This window comes from Hemiscyllium ocellatum, unplaced genomic scaffold, assembly GCF_020745735.1.
Source record: "Hemiscyllium ocellatum isolate sHemOce1 unplaced genomic scaffold, sHemOce1.pat.X.cur. scaffold_372_pat_ctg1, whole genome shotgun sequence".
In the NCBI taxonomy this organism is placed as follows: domain Eukaryota; kingdom Metazoa; phylum Chordata; class Chondrichthyes; order Orectolobiformes; family Hemiscylliidae; genus Hemiscyllium; species Hemiscyllium ocellatum.
This window is the reverse complement of record NW_026868595.1, coordinates 258,306-266,171: the sequence shown is the minus strand read 5'-3', so window position 1 is coordinate 266,171 and position 7,866 is coordinate 258,306.

The following is a 7,866-nucleotide window of genomic DNA, read 5'->3' as shown; positions in this document are numbered from 1 at the left end:
CTAGCAGAGACTCAATATGGGGCCAAATAATAAAACGTCGTTGAACAAGTTAAGAGTTCATGGTGTTGTGTAATAAATGACCTTTGACTGTCCATTATTTACTGAACACAAGCCACCGAATCATGTGTAATTTTTAAAGTTTTAAAAGGTAAATCGTGAAATGCAGTAATGTCAGGCATATGGCTTCAATGACGTTTCTCTGTATTAACGACCTGATGAAGTGGCAGAGTGAAATTTGTCCAGTTTTGCTGATGATGCACAATAGATTGCAGGATATCTTGTGATGAGGTTGGGGAATCTGCAATGCGATATACTGTATGTAGGTCGTCTGGGTAAGGAAAAAAAATGACAGATGCAGTTTCCTGTCGGGTATGTGAGGCCATGAATTCGGTAGGAAGAGTCAAAGTCCGAAAACTATTAAAATCGAGAGAAACTGCAATAAAATGTGGTGCAGAAGAATCTGGATGTTCTTACGCATGAAACAAAGATGAGCGATTGATTTATTATTTTCTGGCAAAAAGATCCATACCCTTCTCTAATTTTTGCAATGAGATGGTTTTCCAGGAAATCACTGGAACTAAGGAATCTGTAAATTAATTGAAAACCATGATAAGTTTCGTTTTGTTCGATGGGACATATTTGATGCATCGTTTAATGTTCTCTGAACTTTCTTTACAAAAGAGCCGAGACTGGGCGAGTAAAATTAAGATCACTGAAGATTATTGCCATCCTTTATTTATCACACACAATTTTTTTTCTCATATGTTTTATTTCACATCATAGTTGCTGTGAGTGGGCTTGCAAACTACACCCGCTGGTGACTTGTTTCCTCACAATTTCTCATCTCTGAACAAACAGATTCTACATTCTTACAATTGGACTATTTTCGACAGTCTTGTGTCCCATATCTCAGGAGGAATCCACTGCACTTGTATCGTGTTCAGAGGATGTTCATGAGAATGTTCTCAGGACTGAGGCATGGATGTGGAGTTAGGTTCGCACGCTTGAGCTGGGAGGTTCATTTCAGAAGTTTCATCACTCTGTTGGTAAATCTTCAGTGGGCCTCAGGCGAATCAGTGAACATGATTCCTGTTTTCTATTTATATGTTTGGGTTTCTTTGGGTTGGTGATGTTATTTCCTGTGGTGATGTCATTTCTTGTTATTTTCCTCAGGGGGTGGTAGATGGGGTATAACGCGATTTGTTTGTTGATAGTGTTCTGGTTGCAATTCCAAGCTTCTTGGAATTCTCGATTGCGTCTGTTTGTCTTGTCCTAAGATGGATGTGTTGTTCCAGTCGATGTGGTATCCTTCCTCATCTGTAAGGATACTAGTGAGAGGGTCATATCGTTTTGTGGATAGTTGGCGTTCATGTATCGTCGAACTAGTTTTGTGCCTGTTTGTCCAATATATTGTTTGTTACAGTTCTTGCACGTTATTTCGTAAATTGTATTAGTTTTGCTTGTGGTCTGTATGGGGTCTTCTAACTTCATTAGTTGCTGTCTTACTGTTTGGTTAATGTCATTCTATTCTCGGTGGAGTTTGGAGAGATGAACAGGCATCTAACTGAAAAGCACAGATTACTGAATGTCCTGGGCAGAGTGGATGTTGGGAAAATGTTTCCATTAGTTGGAGATACTAGGACCTGAGGGCATAGACTTAGAGTTAAGCGAAGACCAAATAGAACAGAGATAAGGATAAAAGTCTTCATCAAATGAGTGGTGAGATTATGGAATTCATTGCCACAGAAGGCTGTGGAGGCCAGGCTGATGAGTATGTATAAGACTGAGATAGATAGATAGGTTCTTGAGAATCAAGGGATACGAGGAGAAGCGGGAGAATGAGGTGAGGAAACGTATCATGCAAGATTGAAAGGTATAGATGACTTGATGGTCTGAATGGACTAATATCTGCTCCTATATGTTATGGTCAAATATGCTAATTAAGTGCGCAAACAGTGTTCTGCAATGTTTGTTGTGTCAAGTTGCATTTTGCCTCAGTTTAGATACACAGCTTGTTATCACCTGCAGATTTCATTTCGAGTTACTTGATCTTAAATCCACACCTTGATTACCTGAAAACGCTGGAAAATAATCAGAAACTCAGAGGGCGAGGGGGGTAGGTGGAGGGAGAGGGGGTGCAGAGTGAAAGAGAGAGAGAGAGAGACGTCAAGATGGTTTCAATAGATCTGGGAATGCTAGACATTGAACAGGCTTTAACAATAACTGGTTGGTATCAAGAAAAAAAGAAAGCTCTAAGTTAGGGTGGAACACAGGAGCAATGGAATATCAGAGCCATTAAGCCCGGAGAAGAGAAATAAAGTGTGTGCCGGGGCCAGCTTCCAACTGAAAGAAAATAAAGGACATAAACAATTGGAAACAAAACAGTGGAAAGTATGTAAATTCTGAATTTGTTGCACATGGTTTTGAATCCAGGAAGCGAGGAAGTGTGGAGGAAGGAAGCTAGAGAACTCATTAGTTTGTCACCTGGACCCACTCTCTATCCTGTTTGAAGCAATACATTATAAATTAGAACACGTGGCCCAAAGGTCGAGCTGCTCACTGGCTGTTACTCTCCCTTCTCCGGTTGTGCCTGAACACTGGCAACCTTTGAGACAGAACGTTCTGGGGAATCTTTTTCCCTGAGTTTGGCTTCTGCTCAATTAATCTGTTCTCCTCTAAGGTTCTCAGATTTTCTTTCGTGAATTTCTTTCCTGAGCTGACAATGTCACTTATATCTTCTTTCACAGGGGATTGAATAGAGACCTCAACGAAACAGCACATCAAAATTTGAAAGAGTGACCCTTCTGCAGGGCCTGAAAATAACCAGCCTTCAACTGTCAAAGGAAAAACTGTCAAGGGATAACCAGGTTTGACCTACAAAGAATGAAACCTGAAAGCAACAACACCCCCAGATTTTATGGACTACATAAAGTGCACAAACCAGACATCCCACTCAGACCCAGAGTATCACTACCAGGGACACCATCACACAAACTGGCTAAAGAACTGCAACAGAAATAAAAACACCTGATCAGCGGATCCAGACACTCTATACAGTCAACGCTGGAATTCTTGGACATCATCAGAAATATACATATAGACAAGGAAGAAACTATGGTCTCATTCGATGTAACGGCATTGTTCACTTCTATCGACAAAACCCTAGCCAGAGAAACAATAGCCAACCTGCTGGACATACAGAACAGACAACAGGGCGTTGAATCTTTCAACACGGATGGCATAGTTAAACTACTAGACCGGTGCCTCACAACACGCTTCATATTCAACAACCAAATATATGAACGGTACACCAATGGACTCACCCATCTCTGGACTCATAGCAGAAGCGGTAATGCAAAGGTTAGAACAAACTGTCTAACCGCAAATTCAACTCTGGGTCAGATATGTGGATTGCACCTTTGTAATCATTAAAAACACAGAAATAGAGAACACACACCCGATCATCAACGCCATCCTCACAGGAATCTGATTCACTAGAGAAGAAGAAAAGGACAATCAACTCCCATTCCTAGACGTGATGGTACAGAGAACACCGACCAGAGAATTCACCACAAAGGTATACAGGAAAGTCACTCACACAGACCAAGTCCTGAACTATGAAAGCAACCACCCCATCACACACAAAATAAGTTGCATCAAAACACACTTCAAAAGGGCCACAACACACTTCAGTACACCAGGACTGCAAAAACAGGAAGAATAACACCGATACATTGTTTTCGCCAAAAACGGATAACCCCGCAATTTCATCAACAGATGCCTAAGGGAAAGGCAACGGAACGTGGACATGCCACAACGCAAATGACTAGCCACACTACCATACATCAAGAGTGTTTCAAAACTGACAGCCAGATTACTGCGACCACGAGGACTCATAGCAGCACACAAACCAACAGCCACTCTCAGGCAACGACTCACCAGAACGAAGAACCCGATACCCAGCATGAGCAAAACCAACACAGTGTACAAACTCCCATGCAAGGACTGCACAAAACACTACATAGGACAAACAGGAAGACAAATAACGATCCGCATCCATGAACACCAATTAGCCACGAAACGACACGACCAGCTATCCTGAGTAGCTACACACGCAGATGACAAGCAACATGAGTTCGACTGGGACAACACTACTATTATAGGACAAACCAAACAGAGATCAGCCAGGGAATTCCTAGAGGCAATGCACTCATCCACAGATTCAATCAATAAGCACATCGACCTGGATCCAATATACCGACCACTGCAAAGGACAGCTGGAACTGACAACCGGAAGTGGCAGAGACAAACCACTATAAATTCCGGAGGAAACATCACAGGAGCGCTTCACAGGAGGCTCCCAAGCACTGAGGATGTCACATAGACAGGGGATGAAACGTCTGCAACAAAAATTCGCAGCCTGGCCAACAGAACCACAACAACGAGCACCCGAGTTACAAATCTTCTCGCGAAGTTTTAACCCCAGTCCTGTTTCTCAAGGATGTGGAGGGGACCGGGTTTGAGAGTTGGGTTTGAGTTTCGCTGTCTTTGCTCTCGCTTCTGGTCTTACACATCCTCCGCCGTTTTCCTTCACTCACTCTCCATCTTGCACTCTCTCTACCTACCAATCTCCATGTCTCTGAATTACCTGATGCTTGGTTTTGCTTCTGTCGTGAAGAGATCACAGGCAATTGTTCGTGGAAAACAGCAGGGATGAAGACACAAGCTGCTGTTAGGGCAACATATGGAGTGATGTGTTCGCAGATTGTTTCCAAGATAACAGATTGGGAATGGGGTTGCAGGTTCTTGATAGGGAACAGAATGATTTAACAGGCCATCAGTCGTAGAACAGAGTGGGGAATGTTTCACAGGTAATTCCTGGGGAGGCAGAGTGGGGATTGAGTTACACATTGTTGCGACGTAAGCAAAATGGGGCTGGGATCAGATCATATTGCTACGAAAACAGTCACGAAACGGGATCACAGGCCAATGCCTGGACAACAGAGTCAGAATGGGATTACAGGTCGTTGATGGGAGAAAAACGTGGGGTTGGGTTCAGAAAATTGATAGGGAAGCAGGATGAGAATGGGTTCACAGACCGTGGCTCTGAGAACAATCGTGCATATGGATACACAGACCATGGACATCACAGTGCGGATGGGATCACATGTCGTTGGTGGTAGAAGAGAGTTGAAATGGATTTCCAAGCCGTTGCTGCGAGAAAAGAATGAGGCCATTACGAGAGGAACAAAATGGGAATGGGTTTACAGGCCGTTGCGAGGGGTAGAGTATGGGGAAGGCTGTTGCGATCGATATGCAGCGGGAATGCCGTCACAGGCAGTTGGGAGGAGAACAGAGTCGGGGTGAGGTTTCAGCCGTTACTAGGGAAATAGGGAGGACTGAGTCACAAGTCATTGCTAGGAGTACAGAACTCGGCCGGAGAACAGTCACGAGATGTGGCTGCAGGTCTTTCATGTGAGAAAAGAGTGGGGAACGATGCACAGTTTGTTGTTAGGGGAGCAGAATGGGAATGTGTTCGCAGACTGTAGCCAGGGAACGGATCAATTATGATTTCACACGCCGATGTCTCCAGGAAGGAAATGAAGGAAATGGGAGAAACTCAATAACATATTCATTGGAATGATTTTCCAATTCATCAGAAAGCCAAATAATGATGAATCGACTCACCGCAGGAGTTTGTTTCACAACAGCGATGAAATGACAGTCTCCATTCTTGTCCAGTAACAACTCAACTTGCCGGGGACGTAAAGCAACAGTCGAGCTGTTTGTGGCTTTCTGCGCGGGAGGTGAACACCGTCATGACAGCTGAGAAACTTTGCAAGACTCAGCACGTTTCCACACCACAGCTAATTCCCCTGGAAGCTAACCAATTTGATTTTGAACAAAGATGCAGCGGGGATCGAAGCGGCATTTCAACAAAGGGAGCAGCAGTGGAGTTGATTAGCTGAAATGACAGAGAGGGGGATTTGAACACACCCACCTTTCAGGGTTGGAATGGGAAACCAGCGAATCAGACCGCTTGGCCACACTACCAGGCATGCGGCCTACCCATTTTCTTGTATTTCTAATTGTGCTCCTGCAATAACAACACATGAAAAGTCACATGAAAAGGGTTCCATGGTCCCTCTCCGACTCGCACAGCTGCTGGGATGTGCCCGGTTACAATGTCAATTTCGCAGCAGATAATGAAAGCCCATCAATCCAGACAAAAATCAATGGTAAGCTGAGGCTATCTTCTCAGACTCTTTTCAGCTAAAAATGTATCTGTGAGTGCGTGAGAATACATGGTCGGTTATGATTTGGTCAAATAACCATGAACTGCTAGACATTACTGCAATTTCGATTCTTGCTTTGCTAAATGATTTCACCCATTGCTCGAAACAGGACAACTTTCACGTTTACATGGAACATGAAACACACCGGACTACAGGGAAAATGCACAAAGCTGAGCAGGCCGTGTTCCACATCATACCGTGCAGCATCGTTTCAGTTACTGTGTCTGTTTTGCAGGATAAGAGTCCCAAAGAATGTTCTCCACCCTAAAACCGGAGGTAGCATTACAATCCGAGAACGACAGATCACATTGTGAAGATGCTCTGACCTCGGAGCCAGTTCGAGATGCCACTTTCCTTGCATTTTAACTTAACCGTGCAATTTGCTGCAGAGATGTTCACACCTGGACATGAGCCACATGGATAACAACTGAGTTGGCAACCTGTGTGCGAATCGACGAGAAGCGACTCAATAAATTTTGCTAAATTCCATGGTGCTTATTAGAAATGCAGTTTCTGTTCACCTCAATTTAAAAGGCAGTTTCTGAACATAGTAACAGAAGTCAAAAGGTAATTATCTCACCCCACCCCCACTCCGGGAGAGGTGCTAACTGCACTTGATTGCTTTTTGTTCTCGATGTGAAGAGCTCTCACGCCTGAGTCACCTTCACGCCTCTTGTTGCTGAGTGACTCACAAAGAAGGAGTTTCACCAGAGCTGCAACTGCCTCACTTTCCCACTCGCTCTCCCCGTTTACATTTTCCTGCTCATCAGTGATTTAAAGAAAACCAAAAGGATGCGATGTTATTCTGCAGCCTCTTTGTCGATTCCTCCGTTTCAGTTCCAACATGGCTTAGATCTCGGGGCGCACCTTAATACTAGCGACGCTATGAAAGCACAGGTCCAGAGGTTCCTCTGAGAGTGCAATTTCTTTCATTGCTGTTGCTGATTGAATGAGCCACTAACGTGCGAACTGCTCCAAAACATGATTCAGGACATCTGGTGCCAATTCTCGCACTTTGAATATCGACAGACAGATTCCAAATGAGGTCTTTCAGAGACGGCTTTGGGGTACATTTGACAGACAGACTAGTTCAGGAATCCGTGGTGCACTGTGACACCAGCGCATCAGCTTCTTCCCTGTCTTTGAACCGGGCCGCCTGAGCAAGGAATGCAAATGCGGTCTTGCTGTTCGGGGAAAGATCGGTAACTACACTCTCAAACTGAATGGCACATGATCAGAAGCAGTTTGTAGAATATCTTTACAATGCTCTGCACAGTAATCAAATGGAAATGCATTGCATTTCACTACGAGAGCAGATTTGTTCAAGCAAATTGGAAGGCAGGTTTGCAGATGGGAAAGCAAGCAAGAAAGCTCCGTTCTTGTCCATGTAAAAGGCTGCAGATGAAGAACAAAACAGTTTCGACCGCGGGAACCTATCTTGCGGAAGGTGAACGTGATGATCATTACGCTACAGAGACAAGCCCACAGCCACCCCTGCTGCAGCTCAGTGGTATCCGACACTGAGAGTTGAAGCCATTCTACCTTTCACCTTTCTGTTTCCAAATGCTCG